The 19924-nt window shown below is 47.9% G+C and overlaps 1 protein-coding gene across 4 annotated transcripts in view; it reads right to left on the bottom strand.

The window, feature by feature from the left end:
- The window catches only part of FADS1 (fatty acid desaturase 1), a 449638-nt gene that overhangs the window by 133159 nt on the left and 296555 nt on the right, over positions 1-19924 (bottom strand). Inside the window, exon 1 of one of the 4 annotated variants that reach the window (XM_086955583.1) lies at positions 5370-5493. The exons of 2 other annotated variants lie outside the window; for them this stretch is intronic. The gene's annotated coding sequence lies outside the window, so the exon portion shown is untranslated. Of the gene's footprint in view, positions 1-5330; positions 5494-19924 lie in introns of those variants that run through there. One more of the 4 variants, XM_086955584.1, reaches the window with a different exon arrangement.

Genomic DNA, 19924 nt, shown 5'->3' with positions numbered 1-19924 from the left:
CCCGGGCATTGCTATACTCTCGGCATGGAGGGTGTCACTCCCTCAAGCACTGCTGCAGTCTTGTCATCGGTGAGGGTGTCACACCCCCACGCACAGCTGCATTGCTGCACTTTCGGCATGAAGGGTGTCACTCCCTCAAGGCAAGCACTGCTGCACTCTCGGCATCGGTGAGGGTGTCCCACCTTCAGGCATTACATTTTTTGTGTGGATCCTGTTAGGAACACATTTTATTTTTATTTCCCAGGTTTTACTAATTTAAGCCCTAGGTTGCCTAACAATATTGAATTATATGTTAAAGGTTACGACAAAAATACACAAAAGAGAGCTAGAGAGAAAGTTCATTTTCCCAAGAAAGCCTTGGAAGGTGTGTATGTGTGTGTGGAAGAGGGGGGGGGAGGGAGGAGCATTTCAGGAGGTCAATGCAGATTGTCAGAATGCTTCCAGCCATGCCATTAAATCTGGACTGGACACAGCTCTACTCCGTTGCCCATACTATGAGGACATCCATTTGTATCTATCTGCATATTTGTCTTCGGATGTCCAAATTCACTGAAGACGTCGAAACCAATCTGATGGACCTTACCTTTGTTAAAGTAGGAGGGAGGGAGGGAAAGGAAGGCAGACAGAGGGAGGTTGACAGCGGGAGGAAAATGGAGGGAGAGGGAGACAGAGGGAGGGAGAGCTAGAGGGAGGGAAAGGGAGGGAGAGGGAAAGTGAGGGAGGGAAAGGGAGGGAAAAGGGAGGGAGAGCGAGGGAGAGCAAGGGGAAGGGAGGGGGAGGGAGGGAGAGTGAGGGAGAGCGAGGGAGTGAAAGGGAGCGAGGGAGGGATGGAAAGCAAGGCAGGGAGGGAAAGGGAGGCAGATGGAGGGAGACAGAGGGAGGGAGGGAGACAGAGAGGGAAGGAGACAGAGGGAGGGAGGGAGGGAGACAGAGAGAGGTAGGGAGGGAGGGAAACAGAGGGAGGGAGGGAGACAGGGAGGGAGGGAGACAGAGAGAGGGAGGGAGGCAGAGAGAGGGAGGGAGTGAGAGAGTCAGAGTGAGTGAGACAGATGGAGAGAGATGGAGAGAGAGAGTCAGAGGGAGACAGAGAGTCAGAGGGAGACAGAGAGTCAGAGGGAGACAGAGAGTCAGAGGGAGACAGAGAATCAGAGGGAGACAGAGAGTCAGAGGGAGACACAGAGACATAGAGAGGGAGAGGAAAAGGGGGAGGGAGAGGGAGAGGGAGAGGAAAAGGGGGAGGGAGAGGGAGAGGAAAAGGGAGAGGGAGTGAGAGAGTGAGAGTGAAAGTGAGGGAGAGAGAGAGGGAGACAGAGAGAGTGAGTGAGACAGAGGAAGAGAGGGAGTGAGAGAGTCAGAGTGAGTGAGACAGAGGGAGAGATGGAGAGAGAGAGAGAGAGTCAGAGGGAGACAGAGTCAGAGGTAGACAGAGAGTCAGGGAGAGGGCGAGGGAAAGGGAGAGGGAGAGGGGGAGAGAGGGAGGGAGAGAGGGGGGAGGGAGGGGGAGAGAGGGATAGAGAGAGAGAGAGAGAGAGAGAGAGAGAGAGATGTGTGTCTATTAATTAATTAATTAATTAATTGCAGGTTTATATAGCGCTAGGATCGACTCCCGGAGGAGTATCTCCGCGCTTCGACCGCTGCGAAACCCTTCCTGGCTTCCTTGAGAGATGGTCCCTTAGTGGGTATCTCCAGGGTGAGACCAGGCATCCCCGGCGGTCTGGTGGGGCCGTTAGTGAAGATGAGGCAAGCTAATGCCCAGAGTTGCCGAGTGTGATCGCTGATCAGAGTGGGCACTGAGGCGAGAGAATTATCGAGTCTGCTGACCCTGGTCCAGAAACCTGCCGCGTCGGGAATCGAACCCTGGTCCCGGGCCGTCCTCTGCTCTCGGGTCTGCCGCCTCTAACCAGTGAGCCACACTACTTCACTATGCTGAGTCTGGTGGCTCAGTGGACGAAGGCGTCCGCTGCAGGGACCTATGATCAACCTCATGGTCACAGTTTTTTTGTTGCTCTAGCCCCGCCCCTTCCCCACTGACCCCGCCCCCACCGGTGCGGCCCTCGGACACAAACCACACTTTAAATTTGGCCCCCGAGAGAAAGTTTGTGAGTACCCATGCCCTAGATGATGAAAAGGCCTTTGATAAACTGGACTGGTCCTACCTGAAAGCAGCGCTGGATTAATTTAAATTAGGGGAGAATTTAATTTGTATGGTGATGGCACTTTATTCCAATCCTTCAGCCAGAGTTAGAGTGGGAGGCTGTCTCTCATCCTCCTTTAAGCTAGTACAAGGTACTAGACAAGGCTGTCCCCTTTCCCCTTCTCTATTCCTACTTGCTATTGAACCCATCCTTTACCATTTTAGGAATAACGATCAGATTATGGGGATATGCTTTGACAATTGCACGGTCAATATAACAGCCTACGCCGACGATGTCTTAGTGATATCTAAAAATGTCGAAACTGCCATACCGGCTCTAATGTCTTCAATAGCGGACTTTGCCATAGTTTCTGGTTACAAATTAAATAAAGATAAGACTGAAGTGAAACTCTTTAACAACATTGGTGACAAAGGCATTATTGGTGACTCTGGCTTACTTTGGCAACCTAAATGCTTCAAGTACCTGGGACTGGACTTCGAGAAAGATCTGATCACCACCTTAAAAACTAATGAAAACTCCCTTCACAAAAAAAGATATCGACTCTGCTGTATGGGTGGTTCCCGAAATTCTTATCATGGTGGGGTAGGGCGGAGACATTTAAAATTATGATAACCCCTCTAGTTAATTATTTTGCCTGCATGCTCCCAATGTTACTATCGAATGACTTCCTGAAGAAGGTTTAGAAACTTTTTAATACGTTTCTATGGCAAGGCAAGAAACCCAGAATCTCATTGAGTAAACTTCAACTGCCAAGGAAAAAGGGGGTCTGGGTCTCCCGAACTTTAGAAACTATCAGACTGCATATTTATGTAAATAGGGATCTAACTGGCTACTCCCCCAAGCAGACTATACCCCTGTCTGGTTGGATATAGAAAGATCGATCATTATAACATGCCTCTTTCCGCTCTTTTAACAGCTGATGTCTCCGCTTTTCCTCACTCAAAATACATTCTGCTCAATACTAAGAGGGCCCTGCTGAGATTGGAACGGGTCTCTAAAGCCAAAATCAAAATTAATAAATCCAACCTGGCCTCCTTATGGTACAACCCGAGCTTAAAGATAGATGGAAGGTCAATATACTGGGAATACTGGTCTAAAAACTGAGTAAATCTAGTCAAAAATCTCTTTACAGGTTCATTACCTCTACCGTTCTCAGACCTCCAGAACCGAGATGGGCTTAAACCATTGGACTTTTATAAATTCCTAAAACTCAAATCGCTCCTTTCATTACGTTCCATCACATCCTCTGACCCTTCGATAGCCGCCAAGTTAACACAACTCGTAAAGTCTGGGCACACCGTCTCCAAAGTATATAAACTTCTTTTCTCCTAACTCACGACAATGACATAGAAAATGTGAGATGACATGGGAAAATGAAGTGAACTCCAACAATACACCATTTGACTGGTAAAAGATTCACCTGACCCCATTTACTAACAAAATATTGCCTATACTCTCCTAAACCAAGATAATGTTAATAAATAGATCGCACTGGACACCAGAGAATAATTTTAAGCTTAAACTCAGTGATAGCGCCACATGCTGGAACTGTAAATCTCACATAGGCAACTTGGCACATGCTCTTTTATTGCCCTTCCTTACAATCCTACTGGCAGGGCCGGCGCTAGGCATGGGCAGCTGCCCAGGGCCTCGCACTCAGCACACCAGCATGGGGCCCCCCGCACTGATGCATGTCATGTTGTTTCCATGGTGAAACACTAAAAGAAAGGGGTTTCCTTTCCATTAGGATCCATGGGAGGGGCCCCCCTCCCCGGGCCTCTCCGGGATGGTGTCAGGAGGCCTAGGAGAGGTAGACCCTTCTCTTGTCCCAATTGCAAAGGGACCATTCAGAGACACTGCGGGAGGCCCATTGTCCAGCATTTTAGCGCCCCCACAGTTTTAACTTTTAGCCCACAAGCAATTCACACACCTATCGGTTGAAGGTGTGAGAATTGCTTGTGGCCTGAAAGTTAAAACTGTAAGGGCGCTAAAATCCTGGACTATGGGCCTCCCCCAGGGTCTCTGAATGGGGTCGCTTATGTAAATTAGAGTGGCCTCGCACATTCCCTTTTGGCCCAGGGCCTCGCAAATCCTAGAACCGGCCCTGCCTACTGGGACAAGATCTATATATACACAAAACCTTTCACTTCTTACCACCAAGAGATTTCTCCTACATTTTATTGGGGGCACGGGATCCTTAACTTGTAAACATACAGGATCTGCATTTGATGGACCTCATGCTCACTCTAGCATGTAAAGTAATTCTAAACAAATGGAAAAGTGCCGGTGAAGTCTCCTTTAGAATGTGGCAGGACTCGCTATTCTCCTTAAGAGATGCCTATAATGAATCTCTCCATACTTCTCCATGGCGTTAATCGCACAGAAAACTGTGGAGATCCCTTGACTCATCGTACTCATGTTATGACACTCCATAATTTCGCAATCACTGTTATGCCTAGAAAGCCTTATACTCCTTTCAAATTGGGGTAAAACATTGCTTTTGCCATGCTGTGAAAATTGGTTGTTCTGACCACTTATATACTATTGAACTTGTGCTCTGCAAAGAAGTTCTACTTGGCACTGGAGCACAGTCATTATATTATTATTATTGTCATTATCATTATTTTATTTTAACTATAATCATTTTAGTATCACTATTGTCATGCTTAGCGTTACTTTGATTATTACTGTCACCTTTTTGTTGTATTATATTGGTTGTCTTTTTATTTGTCATCAATAAAAACGATTTAAAGTAAAAAAGCAACTTGTACATTTGCCATTTTTTCCTGTTTGTATCTCTTATTTAACTTATGTAATCCAAAGTCCTTATGTAACGCAACTGGTTCTTTTGTGAAGCGCTCCGACACCTTCGGGTAATGTTCGCGCTATATAAAATCGCATTAAATAAATAAAAATAAAACGATGCTCCTTATGACGCAACGGATATCACACGGCGTCTATGCTCCCATAGGCATGTGGCACGTCTCATGTCCGCACTTGAGGCACCAGTTGATATCTCACATCCACAATTGAAACCTCGCATCATTAGATGCCCCGGCACCAGTAGTTCAAGCCCAACAGTACTTTACGCCCCGCGTCAACAGCTGGAACCCAACATCGCAAAACGATACTTCCAACGGCACCGGCTGCAAACGCTGACGTCTAGCATCGTACCTGAAACCGGGGCTGCTACCCCCTCATCTCCGAACCCACCTGCCCCTCAGAGCGCCGCTCCGCCGTTCTAGTTGCCACTTCACCAGTACCTGGCCTGGGTTAATCGTCGGCGCTTAGAAATAACAAGCCACTCCCAACCAGGTCACACTCCCTGCCCACTTCGAACCAGGCACCACCTACAGCTAATACAAGTCATAGAAACGCTCTACGGACGCTACCCTCCGCTAAGCGTGTCTCCGCCCACTGCATGAGGCCACCCTGTACAACTGCTGTTTAACCACCCCCCGCCCCCATCCAATGTCCATATGGAAACACCCATTTCATCTCAAGCCACGCCTACTGACGGAGCTTCTCATCTCTCGTGCCCGCCTATCTCAGTCACAGGCCACGCCCATAGATTCACCGGGCATAGGCTACTCCTACTCGCGCGCGCCACCTGCTTTGCGCATTCCTATTGGCTTCGGCACATCACTAGGTGCTCCCAGGGAGTGGCGATATTGGGGTTTAAAGACCCTCCTTTTTTGGTGCTTTGCCACTGCGTCACAGTAGGGGCGTGACCTAGAACCTTATTGAGGAGACAAAAAGACTGGAGCAGTCGATAGTGCGGGTATGCTGCGGTACTGGTGATTTGGGAGGTCGAGGAGCGTGAGAGCTTGAGATCAGGGGCGCAACTAGGTCTTAATTTCGGGGGGGGGCTGACATGGCAGATGAAGGGGCGTGGCTAATGTAAATCAATGGGGCGGAGCTAAAATGGCAGATAATCAGGATCGGTTAATGCTCAGGTCAAGCTGAGAAAAAATGTGGTGAATTCTGCATTTGAAACTGGACAACAATTAAAGCACACATTTTTGTTAGTTTGATGCATTGCCCCCCAAAACCCATACTCGCCCTGAATCTTACCCCCTGTACCCCCTGTTTTGGTGTGCCAGGGGTAACCTGGCACACCAAAACGCATACCCACGCTGAACCCTAAAATTAGCCCCCTCACACCCTAAAACCCATACCCGCCCTGAAATCTATAATTACCCCTGGCACCCCAAAACCCATACCCACCCCACACCCTAAAATTACCCCCTGGCACCCCAAAAAACAATACCACCCTGAACCCTAAAATCCCCCCCCTGGAGCCCCAAAACCCATACCCGCCCTGAACCTTAAATTACCCCTGGCACCCCAAAAACCATACCCATGCTGAACCATAAATTCCCCCCTTGTCCCCCAAACCCACCCTGAACCTTAAAATTACCCCAGGCACCCCAAAACCCATACCCATGCTGAACCATAAATTCCCATCTGGCACCCCATAACCTATACCCACCCTGAACCCAAAAATAGCCCCCTGACATCCCAAACCCACACCTGCCCTAAACCCTAAAATTACCCCTGGCACTTTAAAACACATACCCACGCTGAACCCTAAAATTAATCCCCTGGCACCTCAAAACCCACACCCACCCTGAACCTTAAAATTACCCCTGGCACCCCAAACCCCATACCCATGCTGAACCATAAATGCCCCCCGGCAACCCATAACCAACACCCTCCCTGAACCATAAATTCCCCCCTGGCACCCCATAACCCATACCCACCCTGAACCCTAAAATTGCCCCCTGACACCCCAAAACCCACACCTGCCCTGAACCCTAAAATTACCCCTGGCACACCAAAACACATACCCACGCTGAACCCTAAAATTAACCCCCTCACACCCTAAAACCCATACCAGCCCTGAACCCTAAAATTACCCCTGGCACCCCAGAAACCATACTCATGCTGAACCATAAATTACCCTCTTGCCCCCAAAACCCATACCCACTCTGAACCTTAAAATTACCCCAGGCACCCCAAAACCCATATGCTGAACCATACATTCCCCTCTGGCACCCCATAACCCATATCCACCCTGAACCCTAAAATAGCCCCCTGACATTCCAAAACCCATACCTGCCATAAACCCTAAAATTACCCCTGGCACTATAAAACACATACCCACGCTGAACCCTAAAATTAATCCCATGGCACCCCAAAACCCATACCCACTCTGAACCTTAAAATTACCCCAGGCACCCCAAAACCCATACCCATGCTGAACCATACATTCCCCTGTGGCACCCCATAACCCATATCCACCCTGAACCCTAAAATAGCCCCCTGACATTCCAAAACCCATACCTGCCCTAAACCCTAAAATTACCCCTGGCACTATAAAACACATACCCACGCTGAACCCTAAAATTAATTCCATGGCACCCCAAAACCCACACCCACCCTGAACCTTAACATTACCCCTGGCACCCCAAAACCCATACCCATGCTGAACCATAAATTCCCCCCGGCATCCCATAACCCATACCAACCCTGAACCATAATTCCCCCCTGAAACCCCATAACCCATACCCACCCTAAACCCTAAAATTGCCCCCTGACACCCCAAAACCCACACCTGCCCTGAACCCTAAAATTACCCCTGGCACACCAAAACACATACCCACACTGAACCCTAAAATGTTCCCTGGCACCCCATAACCCATACCCACCCTGAACCCTAAAATAGCCCCCTGACATCCCAAAACCCACACCTGCCCTGAACCCTAAAATTACCCCTGGCACACCAAAACACATACCCACGCTGAACCCTAAAATGTCCCCTGGCACCCCAAAACCCATACTCACCTTGAACCCTAAAATTGCCCCCTGGAACCTCAAAACCCATACCCGCTCAGAACCCTAAAATTACCCCCTGGCACCCCAATCCGTAACCCACCCTGAACCATAAAAGTACTCACTGGCACCCTAAAACCCACACCCACCCTGAACTCTAAAATTACCCACTACCACCACAAAAAAAAAATGAACACTACAAACTTACACTACATTTGCATATTTGGAGGGGACTGTCCTCTTTGACGTTTCTATGTATGTAAGTCAAGAAAAACATTCAAAGTAACCTAGACATGCAGGCAGTAGGTAATGCTGTACTGAAAAATGCATTAAAGTTACTGGGACTTACATAAATAAAAAACTGCTGCCTGCTCCTCTGATACTATACTGTGGAGGCTGGCTGATCAGCAGCACTGTGTCCTGGCATCCAGTCCCTCGAAGGTCTCAGAGTATTTTTATTTATTTATTTATTTATTTATGCAATTTTATATAGCGCGGACTTTACCCGAAGGTGTCAGAGCGCTTCACAATAGGAACAGAAAAGATACAAACTGAGAACATTACACGAGCAACAGATTGCAGAGGCATACATTACGTTACATACGGTAAAGTGATAATTGTGAGCAACCAAGAATACATGAGGTAGTAAAAATTGTGAGAAACCAAAAATACATGAGGTAGACAAGGTAATTGTGACACTTGTGAGCAAACAAAATACATGAGGTAGTAAAAATGTGGGCTACCAAAAATACATGAGGTAGTAAAAAGTGCACAGGAGGAAAAAGTGACAAGTGTGCAGGCTACAAGAGAAGTAGATAGGTGGGGGTCAAATGGCTCCTGGATTCTCCTTGCCTGGGCCTCCTCTGCTTCTTCCCTGGTGCCCTTGGATGCGAAAATAGAAAGATCCATGGCCCTGTTCACCATTTATCTGGTGAGCAGCGCCTTGGATGTGAATTCCATCCAAGTACACAGACAGCAGGGGCAAAGGGATGGCCAGTGCAGGTGATGCTTTTCCTTTGTAAATTAATTCCTGCTGGCGTCATAGCCCAGGGGTTGCTATCTGCGCACTTGTATGAAATACACATCTATACAAGTGCACAGACAGCACCCCATGGGCTATGACGCCAGCAGAAATTCCTTTACAAAGGAAAAGCATCACCTTAACTGGCCAGCCCTTTCCCCCTGCTGTGCACTTCACACCCCATGCTCACAAGCGATCAAGTGCTTAGGTGAAATCCCTGCCTTCAGGCAAGGATTTCACCTCGCGGTGCCACCGTAGAGGAAAACAAGAGGTGGGGGCAGGAGGTCACTCACTGAAGCAGAGGCTGGCTGGCTCGGGCTGCTGGGCCTCTCAGAAAGCATTAAAAAAATCATTCTCCGATCGGATGCTATCTTGCACCATTTCAGTGCGTGTTATCTTAGCCCGGGCAGAGGAGGCGACGGGGGGGGCTGAAGCCCGGTGAGCCCAATGGGTGTTGCGCGCCTGCTTGAGATAGACCATGGCGCAAGCTGATTTGTCAAAAGTTATTGCAATTTTTTTGTAGTTTTATGTCGCGCTATTTCGACCGGAAGGACTCTTTACACGAGTAGCAGTTTCGTTACACAAGGGCAGATTTATTTTTAGTAGGTATGGGGACATTCATGGATTTGCCCAGAAACACAGGATGTTGAGTTGACACCGAGACGCAAAACCAGATCCTCAAATCCAAAGTTCGCATCTATGGCTGCTACCCACATCGTTCCCATTCTTCTACACTATCCGTTATTTGTCATTTATGAAGAGACCTATACTGTCCCTGGACCATACACTTTGTTCTGTCAACCTGTGCATTTGGCGGTTCTCGGAGGCTATAAGATGGGGTTTCGTTTTGTGGCAGGGTAGCAGTTTTGAAAGCCCTGCAAAGTTCCTCGTATACTCGGATATTTTTGGGCAACAATTAAAGTGTCAAGTCTGGTGATTAATGTACCTACTGGAGAGAGATGGGGTTAACATGCTTGTGGCAAAGAAGATGTACCATGCATATCAAAGAACAGGTTACAGCTTTTGTGCAGAGATTTTTTTTGTTACGGTGCAGTTCTTAAATTACAATCATAAAGTAGCACAGAGAACTAGCTGCATGGTACAGTTTAGAAAGTTATGACTTCCCCCCCAGTCTTTCATTATCCTGGTTGTTGCCAAAAAAGGTTTGTTTGGGTAGAAATTTATTCTTAATAAAGTCAACCCTAAACACTGTGTTATGTTCTGATCCCAAGTGTGTGCTTTTCCAAAGCAAGCACTCTTAAAAAGTGCATACCAGTAAGGATGGCATGTGAATCCTACACTTTGCCTTATGTAACATTTTCTATACAGTGATATACACAAATATGATTCAGTATCAATATATGCGTTCATGATGTAAATTGCTACCATACCCTACACCGGTATGAGCTTCTATAAAACAAAGTACATGTGAGAGAGGGGCTCTCTATGGAGAGATGAGAGGCACTGTTGGAGGGTGATCGTGAAGAAATTATTGAAGAGCCCCATCAAAGATTGTTGTATCCTGGTGCACAGTAAGGGCATCATTTACTATCCTTTAAACACTAATACAATTGAATATATAATGACAAATGTGTTGTAGAATGCACAATTTTTCCCCAAATCTTTTTTTTGGGGCGAACATCTTCAAAATCCCCCTTTGCAGTGGTCAGACTGGCTCACTGCACTAGCTACGCTCTGTATGACGATACCAGATGTCATAGGATAAGTAAGACCTGGGTTGGACCAAAGATTGACATGGCGTTGTTCTGGAAATTGCCTGGGGCTGATACTTCCAGTACCATTTCAAAATATGACTGCTGGTGGCAGCTGTGATATAAACATAGCCTGTATAATACTGGTGCTAGGGCAAGATTGTCACAAATAGGTACCAAATACAACTCAGAAAAAAATTTGGAGTGCCAAGGCCCAGATACAAAAGGGTTCTCGGGAAAAGTTTTTTTGTTGTTTTTTTGTAATCGCTTACAGTCACTGCATCTTATGTTATGTGTACGAGAGGAGCAATTTCACTGACCTGGTCAGTAAACTTCTTCCTGTCCTGCGCAGCTCTCTCTGGTAGCTGCTGCCCCTGCAGGTCCACTGACCTTTGTTGGTTGGTGTTCGAGGCCCTCCCCCATCCGCAGGCTGCGCCTCATCCCTGGTGGTCTAGTGGGTAGTATCTTTGTTATGCTGCTGGTTTGCCTTCTGTCCTTTTGCTTGTTAATTATAGTGACAGATAAGAGTCCACTTTCCTAAGTTGATTTCACTTCTATAAGTGTACATGTAATTCTGAGTCCAGATTATGTCCATATGGAGATTCAGTTCCAATTGCTAGAATAAGACGAGATTCTGTACGTCTTAGACTTAAAATTCTGTCACTTCTTTGTTCTTTTACTTTTATTCCAAAATGTTTCAGTTGTTGGCATTCTCTTGTTTGATGATCTAAAAACTGTTTTGCAATTGGATAGGAAAGATCTTTATTCTTAATAGCACATAAATTGTGGAGAATTCTTAATTTTAATTTATTGATGGTGCTTCCTAACTAGTGTTTCCCACAGGGACATTCCAGTATGTAAACTACAAACTTCAATTCAAAGTAATATGTTCTTTGATTTTCTCAATATTTCCATTCCGAAGTTTTTATGATAATGAATTTTGACCAAGATACTGCTATTTTTATAAAACTAGTGTGGTGTCCATTTGTGGCGTTATCACTGTGTTACTGAGAGTGTGGTTGCAAATACTTTACACATTGCCTTGGAGATATAAGCCCGGCTGCTCATGTCAAGCTACTAGGGGGTGATCAGGGGTTATCTAAGAGTGCGTCCCTCCTTTCCCTGACTAGAAGCAAGGGTCCCTATTTGGACTAAGGTACCTACCTCATCCAACTAGAGATCCCCAGTTCTAACAGTCGACATCAGCTAACTGCATTGTTCACTAAACCCATCTTTCAAAAGTTGCAGAGGTACTGGCCTAAAGGGTTTCACAGAGGAAATGAGAAGTTGCTCCGAAACATCAGGATGATGCTAGCCCAGTTGGGAATCACATTCCTTCCTAAAACTAACCACACACAACTTCTTGCAAGAATCGAATTCGGGATAAATTATGTTGTCAGACATTGCTTTAGCACTTCCAATAATCTAAAAACTTCCCCCAAAAGCATCATAAACTAGGTTACTTACCTCTAAAGCTCTAACGTCCGACACACGTCGACAGGATATAAGACAGAGGAAGTCGGCTAACTTTACAGAAAGTCTCTTCCTATCTAGAAATCTATTACTTGTCCATAAAATGAACAAATCTAAGACCACTTTTACATCCCAAAGGGTCTCATACTTAGGTCTAGGTGGACTCCTTAAAATGATACTCTTAAGAATTCTACAGATTTGGGGAAGACATATTTCCCCACGCTCCTACCGTTCACTAAAGCATGTCCAGCTGAGACTGCAAATCTGTAGCAATTAAGTGTTCTGTAACCAAGGCCTCTATCGAATAGTTCCACTAAACATTTACCATGTCAACTATAGGTGCCTCCATGGGATCCAAGTCCCTCTCCAAACGTACCCATGACTTCCATATTCTATTGTGTCTACTGCGGATACCTGGGGCCCGGAGTCATCAAGGAGCTCCTCTGCTCTTCCTGAAAGGCCTGACATCTCTCTAGATCTCCTGAAACTTTCCAAGCAAAAAGGCTCAAAGTCCTTGTCAGTACCAGGTGGTGCTCTCTTCCATCTACATCCCTTAAGAGGCCTTCCTTAGCATGAAGTAACAAGGTATGGTTGCATGCCAGTTACAAGGTCACTGGAAAGCATGCCTGGGACGCCAAAAGGGAGTTAGTTACACAAGTAAACATATTACCTGTCTCACCTTCTGAAGAACTCAGAATCATTACGAATGGGGGAAAAGTGTAAGCGTGGGTCCCTTTCCAGTTCTGTAGGAAGGATGTTATCACCAGAGCACCTGGGTCTGGCATCCTGCTGAAGTATCTCTTCAGTTGAAATGTTAGCCTGCTTGAAAAAAGATTCAATTCCAATGGACCCCATAACAGACACAGTCTCTTGAAATAGGTTTAGTTCAGCTTCCAGTCGCTAAAATCCCTTAAAAACCTTGAGTTCCAGTCGGCTGACACATTTGTCTTCCCAGGGTAGGTACTCCATACTGAGGCCGATGTTGTGCTCTAGATTGAACATTCAAAGTTTCTTGGCCGGATCCGAATGGTCGGAGGAGTTTGTATCCCCTAATTGATTTATATATGCCACTGCAGACACATTGTCCATTTTCAGCAGAACTGTTCTACCATGTTGACAATGTTTGATGCTTATTAGAGCATAGAGACCAGCGGTCAACTCCAGATAATTTATACGATGGAACTTTTCCAAGTGAGATCACTGAACCCTGGTGTGCTGGGCACCCCGGCGAGCACTCCAGCGATGAAGGCTCGCATACAAAGATTGTCCGGCCATATCTTGCATCCAGGTTCTCTAACCACCAATTCAAACTCCAATCTGACCTCCTGATCCTTCAGACCCAACTTCACCAGGCAATCCTTTTCTAATAATATATCTCTCAAAAGATGGATTCCTTCCATCTTGAAATGTCTTTATAAAAGGAACCTGTTCAGATCCCTGAGGACTTGGCCTCCTCCACCATGTCTAGAATCTTGGTCAGGAGCCCAATAGCGTCCAACAGCTTATCCTGGCAGGACTGCCGGGACCTATCAATATCATTTTTGGATCAGTCTCGGTGTTAAATATTGGACGGATTTGTTAGCATAGGCTGAAAGCCATTTTGTATTTCTGGCAGCCATTTCAGTTAGCCATGTGCTGCAACGTGCTCGCCATGTGGTCTGTCCTCCCTCAGTGTTGACTTCTCTTGTAATCTGCCTAGAAACATCACCTTCCACCTTCGCACATGCTCAGTTGAGCTTGCAGCTGTCCTTGCAACTGTTTCTAGTCTGTAAATGTCAGGGTGGGTTCACCAGAATTAGCAACTAATAGCTCCTCCCACTTTGTTGAGCAAGCAGATCTTGCATGCCCATATTATTCATTTTCATGCTTACATGAGCCAGGACTGCCCCTTGGTCTTATGCTGACTATGTAATAAGGCTCCAGTTTTCTGTACTCCTTAGACTGCCTCATTCAGTTGCTAAGGCTTCTGTGTGACATAGTCTCCATCATTTGAGGTTAATAAAGATGTTCTTTTTATATTTCAGCTTCTGTGCCAATTTCTTCTTTGTTGGTTTAAAAGGACCAAGAATCAGTGGGACCCCTGAGAAGGTTTCTATTTTCTACATCGGGTGTTAAGGCAAAGTTTCCTTCCAAGGCAGGTGGTAGCACTCTGCCCTAAGGCGACTGTAGGCCTCTTTCTTCAATGGCTTATGCAGGTGCCCTGCCACACAGTTGGCCACCTTGTCTGCCGGGGCCCACTTGCATGATCTGGGCCAATATACATTCCGGGTCCAGCATATCTGGTCAGAGGGAGGTAGGCCCATAGAAGGGAGTGGGTCAGGAGAGGGATGCCAGAGTCTAGAAGGACCTGCATAAGCCCTTTAAATCACGCACTGACCATACTGGCAGGGAGCAAGTGAAAACAGGACTTATCTTTAGCTGCTAGCAGCGAAGAAAGAGGGAGCTTTGATACTGAGAAGGATCTTTGTCAAGACAGATACTTCCTGATTGGTAGTTGAAGCGGTCTCATTCTGAAGTGCTTGTGGGAATGGTAGTTTTTGTTATATTTCCTAAAAATAGCTGCTGTTAAAAATAAAGCAAAGGAAGGAAGCATATGCCCTCGCCTTCAGTCCTGACATAGAATCAATTTTAAACATATGTTTCTCTTGCACGCAGCTTCTGTGATCCTGAACGCTCTGTTCTTTCTTCCTGTTTCTGCCCTTCTTCTTCTGCCCCCCTGTGATCTGAGAATATGTTCTTACTGTCACTCCCCAGGATAAGGTGTGAGATTGTTAGTGGGATATCAGTAAGATTTCCGAGTCCCTGACGTTCGAATAAGCTTCTGTTGCAGCATTGAATCATGTCTTCATGTGTGTTTCCTTTGAAGGAGTTGACACCATTCTAATTCTGTTAGTGTGCTCTGTTGTTACTTCTGCTCCTCTGATTTGTGTTCTTCAGCACCAAATAACTTTCAAGTACTTGGTGTTCTCCGTTTAAGAAATAAAATTCAAATCAAATCTTAAAAATTCAGAAATGTAGGGCCCTTAGTAGCAGACATCTTTGTCCCAGCCATTTCATGGTGTTTAAACTGAGAATGTGGCCTGGTTGGAATGTGACCTGACTGGTTCATGTCAATCTATTCACGTTCACCCAGTACCTGGTCTTTAAAGAAGATATAAGAACTGACTGGCGCACAATCCTCGTTTACTGCAGGCAGCGTCTTAAAAATACTTTTGTGTTCATTTGTTCTAATTTGACCTGATCTGAATAATACTTGTGCATGATCTTGACAGTAGAGTACTCAACATTTCATTATCACTTTGCAGGACACTTCGCGCAAAGACACATCAGAAGATATTTGTTGGAGCATAGTTGTGCTATGAGGTGTAGCGCATTTGGGGGTTTAATTCTAAATCTCCCTACTATAGCTCAGACCATTAAAAAAATATAACTCGATGAGAGATTGAATTTATTGAGTATGCTTACTATTCATACAGTGTATGAGTTGTTAGCCCTTTACCACATCTTGAAGTAAGCTTTGACTGCTCTCTATTGCAACTTTTGAGAGACGTTTTGAAAATGAACAACTCTGGTATTCAAATTGAATAAAAAATTCTTAAACTTTGAAACACCAATGGTTATATCTGCATCTACCTTGCATCATACCCAGTAACCACCTACTGCCACAGGACCTGGCCCAGTGGGTAGGTTTTACCCATGGAAGTATGATACTTGAAATCTAATCTCAGCTTTGCTACTAAAAAGACTGGATTTTGAAGCTGGGCACGGCTGCAACACTGGGGTATTTCCCTCTGAAAGGCAGCTCCTTGACTTTGCCATCAGATGCACTGCCATCCCAGTTGTCCTCTAGTGGACTAGTGGGAAACATGGAACCAGGAGACACCAGTTTTAGGTTGAGACTAGGCAGCATGTGCGCTGCTCTGCGAGGCATGCTGTATACGCCACAGCCTCTCTTCTACTAGGCATTACTGTGTTTGGCTGCAACTTTCGTATTTATTTTTAAGATAGCTTCTGGCGGCAAAGCTTGCTCCCCCAGGGCTGTCCCCCTCATCTCCATTGTGATGCTTTTGCACTCCCTCCCACCCTCCAGTGGTGGGAGGGGACTGAACTATCTCCGTGCCTTTTGGCAGTGATCAGTGAGGTTAGTGCATAGAAAAAGTTATTTTAATTCCCTTTACCCTTACTTTTCCAAACCAGATGGTAACCCTGCACTTTGATTACAGCTTTAAGGCATGAGTGTTAGGGGCGGGGCCGGCCGACCACCAGGAGGCCTGCCCCTCCTGGTGTGGAGTTTGGGCCGAGCGGCAGCCAGAGGCCAATTGGGCTTGTTGGGCTGCCTCAGGCTAGGGTTGGGCTGCCTTGGGCTAGAGTTGGGCTGGGGTGTATATAGCCGGCTATCTTAGGTCACTGGCCTCTATTTCGGTGGTAGGGACATGACGACCGGCTGGGGGACATAGTAGTGGGAGCGTTTTTGTCGGTATCTGGTCTCTGTCGTGGTCTAGGGGCATTCGTGGTGTACAGCGTTCTTGCCAGCTGCGTAGCAGAGTCAGGTTCCCTGTGTGTTTGAGGCGCTACGCCTCTTAGAGGAAGCAGGCCGCACGGATATGTTGCGGCCCGAAGTGAAGGTGAGACCCCCCTGGCGGCCTGCGTGTGGGTTCACGGTGGCAGTACTGGCTTGCAAGCCCATAAGCGTGGCAATAAGGAGGCAGTGGGGGTGGCCGCACTGCTAACGCAGCCGTGCCGGTAAAAAGAACACATGGCCGGGGCGCGGCTCCGCTGCCCGTGCTGCAGTTTTGGGAGTGGGTTGGGGAGGCATCAGTAGGGGCAGTGGCAACAAGGAAGGTCCCGGGTGGCGGGGGGGTGGTGTCTGCAGGGCTGGTGGGGCCACAATGAGTTTAGAAGCAGCTGAGGAGGGCCAGGTCAGCGGGGGCTGACCCCGCAACAGGGGGCAGTGGGCGGTCCTCCCTGTTGTTGTTTGAGAGTAAGGAGGAGGTTGAGAATGTGGGGGGGCTGCAGGTAGACAGGGGGAGCGTGCGTGGCAGGAGGGCGGGGCCCGGGGAACAACAAGGGGTCTAACAAGTCCAGGGGTAGGCATGGGGGGAGTGTGATGCATGAAGGAGTGAGGATGGGGGGCCAAACAGCAGGTACAGGGGTGGGAAGGAGAGGAAGAGGGCACAGGGGGGTCAAGGAGATGACAGGAAGGGAGGGGACGCGCTGGGGGCCGATGCCGTCCCTGCAGATAGGGGGCTGGTTGGAGAGAGCACCCGAGGGTTTGCGAGATGGAGGGGTGGGGGAGGCCCTTAGAGGCAGGGGGGAGCAGGGGGTAAGGGGGCTAGGGGGGGCCTGGGACGGCGGCATGGGGCAGAGGGTGGTCGATGAGTTGGAATGAAGTGACATGGAGGAGGGGGATGGGGGGTTCTTGGGTGAGGGAGTTTGGGGGCGCCCCGGTCGGGAGGGGTAGGTTGGTGGCAGGGGGGTCTACCCCATCACAACAAGGGGCATTCCTCTGGTGCGTCGGTCTTAGGATGAGTAAGGGATGGTTACCGGGTCTCGGAGACTCTGGTTTTGGGGGTTCAGAGGGCAGGACTAACCCCGGCATGTCAGCCTCCGCTTCTTTTTGGCCGGAACGGCAGATGAGATACTCATGAGAGCTCCTTGTGGCTCCAACCCACAGAGAGGATGGTCCGGTTCTACCTCATGTGGGTGGCCGTGCTCCCACGAGGGACCTACCAGCGGCGCTGTACGGGAAGCGGGGGCGACCACTCCCCGGTGGCCCAACCCCGATGGGTCGATGCGGCCTCGGGGGGACAGGCTCAGGAGCCCTCTAGCACAGAGCGGGGCCCAAAGAAACATCACGCAGGGCAGCAGAGAGGGAGCGTTGACTTGGGGGAGCTACTGCGCACTTGCAGGGAGCGAGCGGGCTGGGTCCTACAGAGGGCGGCCCTTTGCTAAGGCATGCAGATAGGGAACGCACATGGGTATCCGGACTGGAGTCCGAGGTGGACGGCCCATTATTGTTGGATTATGACGAGGAGAGCATTGAAGAAAGGGAGATAGTAGAGGCATGGGAACGTCAGGTTGACGGGAGGGGGATGTAATTAACGATATGCCTAGTCTTTTGCAGAGTGGTCCGGTCAGGTGGAATAAAGCAGCTTGCGTGGCTGCCCCACATTCACGACTGGTTAGGCGGCGGGATCCGGCGTAGACACCGACCTTGATGCCAGGTAAGGCACTAAACGGGGTAGACAAGGGGCCGGTGGGCTTGGAACTGCAGGCCAAGGTGTCTGTGGGCACGGATGTTGGGGGGGGTGGAGGAGGAGGAAGTGCGCTTGAGGAAAGGGACATATTTGAAAGACGCAGTTGTGGGGCCGGAGTCGGCGAGTCAGGGGGGGCAAGAGCAAGTGGACTGCAGCGCCCGCCTCTTCAGGAGGGCAAGCGGTGGGGTCATCAGGGGGGAGCGCAGAGAGAGGCTGCCACCAAGGAGAAAATATGGAAGGGCAACTACGTCGACATTTTGAAGCTCTTACAAAGATAGCTTACAGCGAAGGAGGAGTCCAAGGAGTTAGTGCTGGCCAAGAGGCCGAGGGTGCCCATGACCATTGAGAATTGGTCGGCGGCGTTCCTGATTTTCACTAGCGTGTACTGCAAGAAGTACCTGACAGGTCAGTCGCATTGTTTAAATACATGGACGTGATCAGGCGAGCCCAGGTCACGTACGGGGGGTATGCATGGTCGCACTTTGACGAGGAATTTAGGGCACTCTGGCCTGGGAGACGGAGGCTAAGTGGGGGGAAATAGACTCAGACCTATACCAGCAAACCATGGTAGGGGCCAAGTTCGGGAAAACAATATACACAGCGAGCTGGCTACCTCTCGCACCTTGCCCCTTTCTGAATCCCTTCCCGCTGGGAGTTATGCAGGGAACAATATTGGAGGCACAGTGGGAGCGTGCTGGGACTTTAACTAGTTAAACAATTCACCTTAGTCTTGTGATTGTCAGTAAATTTACATGTGTGTAACCGCTTCGCCCCAACTGAAACAAAAGTTTGTCTTGAAGTCCTGTGCCAGTCCTGTTCTTCAGTGGCCATACACCAACAAACAACCCCAAACCAAACCTTACCCATGACCCCCACCCACACCAACCCCCCAAACAGTTTGAGGCAGTACCCCCCAGAAAAGACTCAAAACGGAATACTTCAGGAATATTTTCCAAGGGGACGTATGAGTACCGGCACACTTCCCTACCGTGGCAGGGTGGCCGAGAAACTGCAAGAGACTGAACCTGCAATACAGTTAACCAAACAGTACATGCAGTCGTAAGGCAACATTCACTTACCCATCCCTCAACTTGTAGTTACAATCTGACATCTCCCCCCTAACCGCTCCATCCAACTGGGCTAAACAAGCAGAAAGGGTGTGAGTGCAACTGGAGCACACCATATATAGTGCTGTAGCTCGTGACAACTTATTATAGCAATAAAAAATGTCAACACAGTTGTGGTTTACATAGCAGAACAAAAAATGGCCCTCGGATTCCAACTATAAAGAATAACATTCCCTAGATTTGCAAGCAGTGGTGTAGAGAAAAAAACAAGTTACATAAAGAATACGATTATTCATCATTCAGTCATTATCACTTAGCTGCCGTTGTGCCGCTTCTGCTGATCCCAGTTTTTTTGTTATTACGCATACCACCCACGTGCTTGGCAAATTTCAAAGCGGATTTG

The sequence above is a fragment of the Lissotriton vulgaris genome, chromosome 2_1 (assembly GCF_964263255.1).
Source record: "Lissotriton vulgaris chromosome 2_1, aLisVul1.2, whole genome shotgun sequence".
NCBI lineage: Eukaryota > Metazoa > Chordata > Amphibia > Caudata > Salamandridae > Lissotriton > Lissotriton vulgaris.
The sequence above is the reverse complement of the archived record's forward strand: the minus strand, read 5'-3'. Positions and strand labels throughout refer to the sequence as shown.